The sequence below is a fragment of the Pseudorca crassidens genome, chromosome 12, assembly GCF_039906515.1.
Source record: "Pseudorca crassidens isolate mPseCra1 chromosome 12, mPseCra1.hap1, whole genome shotgun sequence".
In the NCBI taxonomy this organism is placed as follows: domain Eukaryota; kingdom Metazoa; phylum Chordata; class Mammalia; order Artiodactyla; family Delphinidae; genus Pseudorca; species Pseudorca crassidens.
The window spans coordinates 23,671,067-23,683,829 of NC_090307.1; positions in this window are offsets into that span (position 1 = coordinate 23,671,067).

Below are 12,763 nucleotides of genomic sequence, written 5' to 3' on the forward strand. Positions count from 1 at the left end.
TACATATTGTATAATTCCATTAATATGAAATGTCCAGTCTAAGCAAATCTATAGAAACAAAAAGTAAATTAGTGCGTGCTTAGGGATGGAGAGGTTGAAGGGAAGTGGGGAATGTCTGTTAATGGGTACAGAGTTCCTTTTTTGAGGTGATGAAAATGTTCTAAATTGATTTTGGTAATCGTTGTACAACTGTGAATATACAAAAAAAACATTGAATTGTACACTGTAAACAGGTAAATTTTATGACATGTGAATTATATCTTAATAAAGATGTTTTCCAAAAAACAATGAGATAAATAAAATACATTGCTCATGAGACTGGTACAGCCACTCTGGAAAAGTTGGCAGTTTTAAAAAACTTACCAAATCACCCTACAATCCCAAGTAGGTATTTACTCAAGAAAAATGAAAATTTATGTTCACGTAAAAAATTGTATGCAAATATTTATAGCAAGTTTATTCATAACCACCAAAACCTGAAAACAACCTAAATGCCTTTCAGTAGATAGATAAAATATGGTACATTCATACAAAGAATACTAACACAATTAAAAAGAAGGAACAATTGATACATGCAACAACTTGGATGGATTTCAAAAGTATTAATCCAAGTGAAACAGGCCCATGTAAAAAGTTTCCTTTTATATGACATTTTGGTAAAGATGAAATTATAAATAGTATAATTATTAACATGTTGCAACAAAGGAGTTCCAAACACCCTAAAAGGAAGGGTCTGGCCCAAAGATTCTTCCTGATGGATTGAAGAAGTTGCTTGTACAATGCTGAGATTAAAAACAGTTACCTTATCAAGGAAGAGTTGTAACTAATCTTAAAATACTATAATGGTAGAAAAAAAGTCAGTGACTTCCCTCCTCTCCCGTTTTTGTCAGATCAAAGGAAAATATTTATGAAATGAAAACAGTAACCTTTGTATTTGCCATTCTTCTTTGTAGTATTACAAATGATTTTTCAAAAAATCCTTTATTTAATGAGCAAATATAAGCACATATATTGTAAATTCATAAAGATTACATAATACATTTAAGAATAAACAATACAATGTTTTATAGCTACATTTGTTTTTTGAAATGCAAACAAAAACACTATCTATATTAAGATAAAACAGTAAAAACTGTTCCAAACTATTTCAAAGAAATTACAAGAATTTTTTTTTTGTTCTTTGTTTTGTTTTCACACAATTCCCTGTTATGCTTGAGATCAAAAGAATGTTGGGACAATTACACTTTTTAAAACAGCGCAAAGCAGAGACATAACATGGTAGCCTACCATAAACATTCTGAAACTTGCAAACATTTGTTTTATCTTCCTAAATCATCAAGAGAAGAAAAGGGTCAGTCGGGGACACAGGAGGGAAACAAAGTCATATCACAATACTAGAAAAAAAAGACAATCTGGCAAGTGGTGATAGTAACTTTTAATTCAGTTGTGGCGTGAAAGGTGGTGCCTGGGAGAGAATAACAATTATCACACAGCGGCCTCCAGCAGATCTCCCACTGCTGATGAGATTCCTCTTTCTATCCTAGTACTCATGGCCCACAGAAGGTAGGGAGGATGGAGGCTGACAAACGCAGTCAGATACCCAAGGAAGCAGCCTCACGTCCCCTGTCCAGGTGACACCTATCCCTGATGGGCTGCAAACTCCAGCCAGCCAGTGATGCAGGTTTTCTGACTCCTGCTTCTCCTTGTGTCACGGTCCCCAGGGACCAGTGATGCACTTCCTGGCTTACTGAGGTCAACCCAGTTCCCAAGCCACATGCTCTTCATGCCACCTGTCGCTGGATCTGAACTGGTTGGGCCAGGGCTCTGTGATCTGGCTCTCCCTAGGCAGCGGCAGAGGGGTGAGTCCTTGAGGGGGGTGAGAGTGGCACTGTCTTGTGACTTTGTTAAATTAACATTTGTTAAGTGAGGCACAGGGTGCAGGTTGGTGACAACAGGACCACAAGAATAATTAGAGAAGTTTATTACTCACAGGTCCTGGAGAAAGTACACTTCGTCTCTACAGCAGCTGTCAGGTCAAGGCAGAGTGCAAGAAGGCAGGACACGGGGGCACATGCCCTTGCTAGGGTCCCTGGGTGGAGTGCTTTGGGCTTCCCAGGCTAGGATCCGATAGGTCAATTCAAACCAGAATTTTGGTAAGCCGCAGGAGTTCTATCTAAGGGGTGCATAAGGCATACAGGCGCTGGGAAGCGGGGGAGACTGTTGATCAAAAGAGCTGTTGGGGAAGGCATACCAGGAACTTCTGTTTGCCTGTGACTCTGTGGCTGCCATGGAGGGTGTGCGCTTGCATGAGGGGGCTAGTGTCAGTTTAAGGTCCCTGCAAACCACTTGGCCAAACAAAATGGATGAGGAGGCAGCAATACCCAGGAGTAGTAGCTCAGTTAAACTCTCCGTTATGTCGACATGGGTTTCTCCGTAAGAGTGAAGGGCGCCCGGGGGCCGGCTGCAGACCCGGCCAGGAAGACGCCCGGCCTCCACCCGGTCCCCGGGGCTCGGCTGAGAGCTACCCTGCCGGTGGGTAGTGTCTGGAAGAGTCTCCCCAGGAGAGTGCCGGGCTCGGGCACAGCCCGGGCCTCCTGTCGCTGAGCCGAGGCCCCTCCAGCTCCAGGTACGCGCTGATCGCCGGGGGATGCAGGATTTCCAATATGAAGACCCATCCTCCCAGGAGCGGTTTCAGACGTTGGACAAACCTGCAGAGGGCGGACGGACCTCACGCGGGACTCGACTTCCGGGGCTCCCTGGCGGGTTGTGGAGCTCTTGGAGTGCCCGAGGTCTCCGGTTGGGGCCCCTCCCGCCGATGCCAAAGCCGAGGCACCCGCAGGGAGCGGAGGGGACCCGGCGGGGGGCGGAGCCGCGGCTGCTGTGGGAGGCGGGGAAGGGATGCTACCACGACCTTCGCTCTCCTCCGCCTGATCCGGGAGGGGCACTCCTGCCCGCCCACCCCCATTTTAAGCCAGTACAATAAACAACAAAATAACACAAATCTTCCCGACGTGCTAAGAAAGCCCGAACTGTGCACTCATGGTACCAGGTGCGATCTAACCAAACCTTTATACCTATTATAAGATACAATTAGTTGTATAAATTGGAGTTGTATTTAGACCTTCGACTTTGCCAAGGAGAAAGACGTACTAGAACATGGTTTGCCTTCCGGGCAGAACCCCGAAAATATCCAGAGAGGTGGAGGAGAGAATCTCGAAGCCTCGAGCCAAGAGCAAGTACCTGGTCTCGGCGTTCTAGGTTCCCATGGTCACGCTGCCCATTTCCGGCCAGACGCAGACACAGCGCCACACACCGTCCTCTTGGAGCTGGTAGCCCGGGGCAACCAGGACGCCGAACTTTGAAGCACTCTTCACTGGTCGCTGCAATTTGTGACATCCTGCCAGTGTGGCGGCGGCTGACGTACCAGGGGCTCTGAAAATGTAAAGATAACGTTTTGGCTTTCTGGGGCACAGGGGGGTGAAAGGCCTGACACTCCCTACTTGGCAACCCTGGCAATTGAGGAGTTGGGGGGCAGGGAGCTGGACATGGGAAGGGAAAGGGGAAAGAAGGGAGTTAATGACCTGGGTCCTAGACCCTAGAAAGTTGTCCAGCTGCCTCCAATTCCTGGGCCCAGACTAGCCCAGCTGGACCTGCAGTCAGGGCTCACGTTAAGGGGAAAGAATGACATCCCATGTTTCTAGATGGAAAAACTTAATATTGTTACTATGATAGTACTGCCCCAAATTGATCTACAGATTCAACACAACCCCTATCAAAATCCCAGCTCACTTCTTTGAAAAATTAAACAAGCTGATCATAAAATTTGTATGGAAATTTAAGGAACTCAGAATAGCCAAAACAATATTTTAAAAGAATAACAAGTTAGCGGACTCACACTTCCTGCTTTCAAAACTGTCAGAGGCAAACAATCAATAAACAATCTACAGTAGTGAGACCATCACTTCAAATAAAACAGTTGATGGCATTTGTTGCCAATGATAAAATTAGAGCTTTCATAAGCATGATCATTGTCAACAATACCCACAACTGCTCACATTCGGACAACATAGCCAACTGGTAAAGGAAGCACCAGATCTGAGTCCTCACCCACACCTTGCTCTTATTTGCCACGGTTAAATTCCAGTAGCCCAGTTTCCCAGGGGTAAGCATGGAAAGTAAAAGAAGAGTGAGTTAGTAATGTGGTTTGGGTCTCTTAGAGACAGCTTGGGTCTTTTATTCCCCTATCCAACCATGAGGCTGAGCATTCTATCAAATTGCAGGCGTGCTTCCTAGAATTTCCACATTACTGCCTATCTTATTGTGTGCTTTACTGGAAACTGAGTTTTGATTGCCCACTTATATAGTTTTTCTTTTTAGAGTCCATTACACTCAAATCAACAATGTAGATTTTCAGATTAAAATAAATCGAAAAAGGAAAGCAAATTAAACCCGTAGTGATCAGAAGGAAGGATAATAAAGATTAAAGTGTAAATTAATAAAGATGCAAAATCAAAGAGCTATGTCTTTGAAAAGATTTGTTGTTTTTTTTTCACCACACGGCTTGTGGGATCTTAGTTCCCCAGCCAGGGATCGCACCCAGGCCCTTGGCAGTGAGAGCGTGGGGTCCTAACCACTGGACTGCCAGGGAATTCCCATGAAAAGATTTCTTTAATGACAAATTAGCTAGAATGACCACGAGAAAAGTGATTCAAATTACTAAAATCAGAAGCGAAATAGCAATGTTACGGAAGTAAATGATTATTTTAAAAAATAGTATAAATCATTGCCAATAAATTAGATAATTCAGTTGAAATGGACAAATTCCTAGAAAGACACAAACTACCAAAAATGACTATAACAGAAATAGAAAATCTGAGTAGACCTATAACAAGCAAAGAGACTTAGCAATTTTTAAAACTTCTCACAAAGAATAGCCCAGCCCACATGACTCCACTGGTGAATTCTACCAAATGTTTAAGGATTAAGTAATGTCAATTCTTCACAAACTCTTCAAAAAAAAATACAAGAGGAGGTAACAGTTCCAACTTATCAAAAGAGGCTAGTATTACTCTGGCACCAAAACCAGACAAAAATATCACAAGAAAATAAAGCTATAGATCAAGATTTCTTATGAATATAAAACACAATATCCTCAATAAATTACTGGCAAATCAAATCCAGCAACATATAAAAAAGATCATACACAATGATCAAGTGGGTTGTATCCCAGGAATGCAAGCATGGCTTAACATAAAAAATTAATCTTTATAAATCAATACTTATAGAATATTAATCTTCTCAACAGCCACAGAAAAGCATTTGACAAAATTCAACAGCCCTTCATGATTCAAAAACAAAACACTCAACACATTAGGAATAGTAGGGAACTTCCTCAACCTGATAAAAGGCATCTACAAAAAACCCCACGGCTAACATCATACTTAATAGGAAAATACTGAATACTTTCCCTCAAGACTGGCAACAAAACAAAGATGTTTACTTTATGTCTCTATAGATTTGCCTATTCTGGACATTTCATATAAATGGAATCATACAATATGTGACCATTTGTGTTTGCTTCTTTTATTTAGCAATGTTTTCAAGGTCCATGCATGTCGTATTGATAGCATGGTGTATGAGTACTTCATTCTTTTATGTAATGGTATAATATTACATTGTAGAGCTATAATACATTTTGTTTGTCTATTCATCAGTTGATGGACATTTCGATTGTTCCCACTTTTTGGTTATTTGTTGCTATGAACATTCATCTACAAGTTTTTGTATGGACGTACATTTTTTTTTTTTTTTTTTTTTTTGCGGTACGCGGGCCTCTCACTGTTGTGGTCTCTCCCGTTGCGGAGCACAGGCTCTGGACGCGCAGGCTCAGAGGCCATGGCCCACGGGCCCAGCCGCTCCGCGGCATGTGGGATCCTCCTGGACTGGGACGCGAACCTGCGTCCCCTGCATCGGCAGGCAGACTCTCAACCACTGCGCCACCAGGGAAGCCCTGGACGTACATTTTTAATTATCTTGGATAATTAACTATCTTGGATGAGTGGAATTGCCAGATCAAATGGTAGTTCTACGTTGAACTTTTGAAGGAACTGCCAAAATCTTTTCCAAAGCAGCTGCACCGTATTACACTCCCACCAATGTATGAGGGTTCCAATTAATTCTTGGGCCAAATGGTATGGCTAGAGTTGGCTGATTAGACTGGAATCTCACTGTCAACTTAAAAGTGTCAGGAGTGGTGGGTCATCCTTGGTATCCCTAAAAGCGAGTCAAGAGTTCTATGTAGTCAATCCATCAGGAGCAGATGGGGCCAAAGTCTTTTTCTTTGTGCCCATCCCAGATGGTGGATGCACTGCAGTGTCTGGTGGTGATCTGAGCAGTGCAGTTTGATCAGCAGCTTGATTACAGTCAATCTCATCTGATAATAATCCCTTACTGTGAGCATCTACATGAGTGACCAGAAGGTCTGATTAGCAGCTGCAGTTTGTTCATGGCCCCAGAGAAGAGTGTCTTACTCTGCCAGTCTGTACTCTTAAGTGGCAGACCAAACAGCCCAAGAATCAGTAAACAAAGCAAAACAAAACGAGTTCCTGAAGGGAAGTACTGGTTGCAACTATGAAAATGCCTTTTGAGTTCTTCCCATGGAGCACAGTGACGACATCTGCTTTTGATTCTACATAGCTGACAGCTTTAACAGCAGCTGTAGCATAGTTGCCAGGTTTTCATGCAAAAGTGAGACTTTCTTTTCTTTTCTTTTTTTTTTTTTGCGGTACGCAGACCTCTCGCTATTTTGGCCTCTCCCGTTGCGGAGCACAGGCTCCGGACGCGCAGGTTCAGCGGCCATGGCTCACGGGCCCAGCCACTCCGCGGCACGCGGGAGCCTCCCGGACCGGGGCACGAACCCGTGTCCCCTGCATCGGCAGGCGGACTCTCAACCACTGCGCCACCAGGGAAGCCCAAAGGTGAGACTTTCTTGACACTGAAACTTTGATTTGCCAAACAACAGGTTATCATCTATTAAGAGAAATCTTTGGAATCGGGATAGAAGCACTTGTGCTATATCCTGAACTTGCACTGCTGCCAACGGCAGGGGAATTTGTCCCATAATACTTCTCTACCTTTAGCTCTACCCCAAAGAGGGGAATGTTTCCTGGGAGTTTATGAGCATTTATAGTTCAAGCCTATAACACATCAATTTTATTATATATTTGGCAGAGGAAGCTATAGCAACAGTAGATTAATTGTCCCAGGGCCCTCACCTATATGGTAACTTTAATTTTTTTTCCCCTTTTCACTGTAAGTTTTGCCCAAATTCTATCAGGAGATCATGTGACGTTCTGGCTGAGAGCCTGAGGATTGCTGAAGGATGGTGGAGGCTAGGCTGTAGAGGTTGGCTGGAGCAACTGGGGAGCCTTTTTTATGCTTTGGCTCCTTGCCCACTGGATGCGTCCTCCACCTCTGTGTATCTCCCAGTGTCTGGAGAGCACCTGGGTTCCGAGGCTTGCTCTTTCTTCCTCCTCACATGCCACAGCTTAGTCCTGCAGGGCTTGGTACAATCAGCTACCCCTGTGCCTCAACCACCACCCACCCCCATCCACCATGGTAGGATGATGACTTGGGCACCTGTATCCAACAAATCCAACTCAGTAAAAATTTGGGTCCTTCCTCTACCAGGAATTCCCCAGTTTACTTGACATTTTTCCTTTTAAAGCAGCTAAGGTCAGAGTAAAGCAGAGATCAGGGAGGGAGAGAGTAGCTCAGCACCAGTAAGCAAGGCTGTGCATATACGTGAAGCTTCTTGCAGCTGCCCGCTCACGCTAAGCGTACAAACTCATAACATTCTTAGTCTACCCAAAGCTCTATATCCTCATTGCAGACATTATTTATGTTCAGTTTTTCAATCCCCTAATTCACTACCCATAGCCTACACTGCCTTTTGACCTAGGCAGCAGGGTCTGCTCTCCCATTATCCTGATGACATTGCTTTCTTCTCTTGCACTGGAGGTGAGTGAACAACCACCAAAGCACCAGTCAGGTGACTTCTTTCAATCCTACTTCTTGCTGCCCAGTCTGTAAACATTCATTAACAGGTTGGACAATGGGGGACACTTAATCCCCCATCACCCACCACTTAGGCAAGAGCATTTGTGACTGGATCCCAGGGAGTCTTAGTGTTCCCTGCCCCAAACTGTCAACTGGACAAGCGTTCCTTAAGCACTAGTGTGGTGGTTAATGAGGTTACATGAATCACTACTAGAGCTGTTCAGTTGCTTACCATGCTTCCATAGACTCAGTTGGTTAGGACACAACAAGCCCAAATACATTCAGACAGTTCATTGCAGTTAGCAAAAGCACAATCATCATGATATCAATTTCCTGCATTCCTAGTCCCATGGAAAACACTAAAACAGAGGAGCCATAGAATGGGTAATTAGAACGGTGGTCATTCTTTCACTGAAGAGTCAGCTCTAAACTTAAGCCGAGGGCTTCTATAACGTGCAGCCATATCCAAAGAGGAGGTGAAATGAAGTCTTGAAGTCAGCTGCAACTGAGAAGGTGGATGAAAAATGGTCTTTCGGCGATTTCTGTTAAGGTTGCTTGTCTCCCTTGGTTTGGGGGAATGCAGGGCATTCTACCAAGACTCATTTACACTGCAGTTAAGCTTTGCTTACTTGGCCTGTATGGAGATGTAGAAGGTAAACAGGGTGCCGTGGTATAACTATCCCTCCAAGAGACTTCAAATCTTAAACCAACCTTGCATTCCTGGGATCATTCATGGCATAAATACAGTTGCTCATGGTGTGTTATCATTTTTATAAATTGCTGGATTCAATTCTCTTATATTTTGTTAATGACTTTTTCACCTATGTAGTAAAGAATTTAACCTTGTCCAGAGAGAGGTCTGCCCTTTGCCCTCCTTGGCTTAAGGTGGTAATAGCTAACTAAGCCTGTCAATGCTGTTCCTCACAGGAGTCTCTTTGTTTGCCTGCGGACCTTTAGTCACTCGACAGTCAATGTGATTTAGGGTTGTGGCTGGCCATAAGTCTAACAGTGTGATTTAGGGGGAGGACTTTGGGTCACATGGTATCAGCTTGACCTCCTGAGGGGCTAAAAACTGAGATCAGCCACACGGGCAGTCAACAGTGCCTATGTAATGGAACCCCAATAAAGATTCTGGACACCAAGGCTCAGGCGAGCTTCCCTGGTAGACAGTTCTCCATGCATATTGTCATACATCGTCCCTGGAAGCAGCTAACCCTGTCCATGATTCCTCATGGAGAGGATGACTGGAAGCTCTGCATTTGGAGCCCTCCCGGACTCTGTCCTAGGACTGATTTTAATCTGTATCTTCTTCCTGTGGTAACAGTGGATATAACAACTTTCAGTGAGTTCTGCAAGTCCTTCTAGCAAATTAGTTGGGGACCCCCAGACTTGCAATTGGTGTCAGAAGTAAGCATGGTCTTGGAGGCCCTTAAACTCTGCCATGATGTGAGAAGTAAAGATGGTCTCTTGGAGGCTGTTCCTCAAATTTTGCAGCATCTATATTCATGGGGTATATTGGTCTATCATTTTCTTTTCTTGTAATGTCTTTGTCTAGTTTGGTATTAGGGAAATGACTCCTAAAAGGAATTGGGGAGTATTCCTTCCTACTCTATTTTCTGAACGACTTTATTTAGGATTGCTCTATTTTTCCTCCTTAAATATTTGACAGAATTTACTAGTGAAGTAATCTGGACTTGCCTGGAGTTTTCTCTGTGGGATGATTTTTAATCAGAAACTCAAATAATTTTGTATCTATATGGCTACTCAAAGTTTCTATTTCCTCATGTGTTATTTTGGTAAATTGTCTTACTAAAGACAAGGAATTTGTCCATTTTATCTGAGCAGTCAAATATATTACATTAAGTCAGTATAAATGTGTGAATAATATTCTCTAGTCAATATCTGTAGGATCTGTACTGATGGCTCTTTTGCATTCATGATTTGGGTAATTTATGTTTTGTCACTGTTTTTCCTTAATTAAATAAATCATATTTAATTTAATAAATTATATTTCAAAAATATAGTAATTGACTATAAATTTAGTTAACTCAGTGTAATTAATTACATAATACAATTTTAGTTTAATGAATTAAGGTGAATTTGAATTAAAATTTAAATATGTAAAATTAAATTGAATGAACTAAATTAAACCATATGAAATAAAATGTAATATACTAAATTAAACCAAAATTAAATTGAAATTTAAAATACACAAGACATTGAATTTAATACATTAAATTAATATTAAATTTTTCAAACCAAATTAAATTTAATAAATCCAAATTCAGTTATGTTAAATTAAATTTAATTTGAGTAATTAAATTTCAATTAAACTTGAACTATATTGCCTTAAACTTATTTTCCTACATCAAACTGTAATAAAATTAAAATTGAATTATATAAAATTCATTAATTGATGGTAATAAAATAAATTTATCTAAGTACCTTACCAACACATATTCAACTATACTAAAGTTAATTTAATACATTAAATGAAAAACTAAATTAAAAATTAAATTAATTAAAATAAGTTACAATCCAATTAAGATTAATTCTACATTAATAAATAAAAATGTGGCAAGTCTTATGCTGGATCTGAAGGTCTCTGTTTAGCGGGTTAAAAACCCCTTTGGGGAGGAGGTCACAGTACCCATGTTGTAGCCTCTGTGTCTTGGTGTCTGTGACAGTGTGGAAGAGACCATGAGTAAAAATGTTTAGGAAAGGTGAAAATAAAATCAAGTCTAAACCACGAATAGCAAAAAAGTTGCTACTATGTCCAGAGCCAAGAAAGCCAGAAAAACTCTCAGCCAAGGGTGAAAATTTTCATTTTCCCCAGACCCATCTCCTCAACTTGAAAGAAAGTCATTTTGACTTTGAACATGGACATGTGGACATTTATAATGACCACAACTTCCGTATCCAGTGTGTGTGTGTGTGTGGAGGGGGGCAGGTGTACTGACGTTTTGTACCCCACTTGATTTTCATGGTTGTCCAGGTTTAGCATTACCCTGAAGAGACGTCTAGCTCTCTGATCTGTACAGATTTTTGATTATACATAACATAATTTTTTTAAAAAATTTAAAAATTAACTTTATAGGAGAGAATACTAAATACATATGAAACAAGAGAACCAAAGGGGACATCACCAGGAATTGAGGAAATCTATGCTCCGGTAGCGGTGGGTGTCAGCTAGGCAACAGTAGGATGAGATGGGATTAAACCAAAGTGTGCTTTGTTTTGAAGAAACTAGCCATTAATTTGCAGAAAGCTGCAGACACCAGATGTTCCAAAAAGGTTACAGTGCATTCCAGTCAACAAGATACCACAGTGAGAAAAAGTAACCAAGCACCTACTTACTTGCAGTTTTGGGCAACCTAGAGTAACCTTTGCCTCATTATCATGATCATGCCTTCCCCAGGCTTAAAACTCCCCAGGGACACAGTGATTTTTTTTTTTTTTTTTTTTTTTTTTGCCACACTGCGTGGCATGTGGGATCCTATTTCCCCCACCAGGGATCGAACCCATGGCCCCTGCATTTGAAGCACAGAGTCTTACCAGCAGGCAAGTCCCTTTTTTTCTTTTTTTTTGACACAGTGCTTTTGAGAGCTATCTCCCTGTCTCCTTACTTGTCGCTAGTAATAAACAAGTAATAAATGCTTCTGCTTTAATTGAAAGTTCTTGGTGTGTTCATTGGCTAAGCACCCCAAGTGACAGACCCATTGTGTGTGGTCAGAGGAAGACTTGGTGAAGCTGGTGGTCCCTGATTTCAAAGTCTACTTTGGTCCAACCATTCTCACCAGAGATGGTCAGGTCACCATCATTTATGGCCATCGATTGTTGCTCTGGACTAATTCTGATGGATGAATGCTGCTGTAGAGGCCCAGAGGCTGAATCATCTTGCGAGGCCTGGCTAAGGAACTGCTGGGAGGAGTGTGACAGCTGGAAAGAGTGGTGGGAGGTAGCAACACAGGTATCAATAAACAATCTATATTAAAGAATATAAGAGAGTTTTATTTGCTCCAAGATGAGGACTGGCCCAGGAGTGCAGCCTCCACCGAGGAAGAAAACACTCCAGAGAAGCATGGTTTTCAGCAGTTTTGTTTTTTTTTTTTTGCGGTACGCGGGCCCCTCCCGTTGCGGAGCACAGGCTCCGGACGCGCAGGCCCAGCCGCCTTGGCTCATGGGCCCAGCAGCTCCGCGGCATGTGGGATCCTCCCGGACCGGGACACGAACCCGCGTCCCCTGCATCAGCAGGCGTACTCTCAACCACTGCGCCACCAGGGAAGCCCATTTCAGCAGTTCTATACCATGTCAGAACAAAGAACATATATCAGACATGACAGAGGTACATTCCTTCAAGGTTTCAACGGAGAAGTATAGTTACAAATTATCAGATACACAGTGAGTGAGCATGACCTTGGCATCTGGGACGGGAACTTTATCTTCCAAGGAATACTAGCATCGGTGTCATAGGAAGGGAAGCATTTCCCCCTATTGTCAGAGTGGGCATGCTTTACTGTAATGGTTAAAACAAATGTTCAACATATATTTGACAGCCCGTAAGTCAGGCTGTTCCAGTTTACATAAAGTTCAGGCCACATCAGGTATAAGCCTGACTGGCTTCCCCAGCCCCCAATATACAAAGATTTCTTCAATCAGAGGTAATGTGGGAGGCATATGACAAAGGGACTGCTTTCCTTCCCAG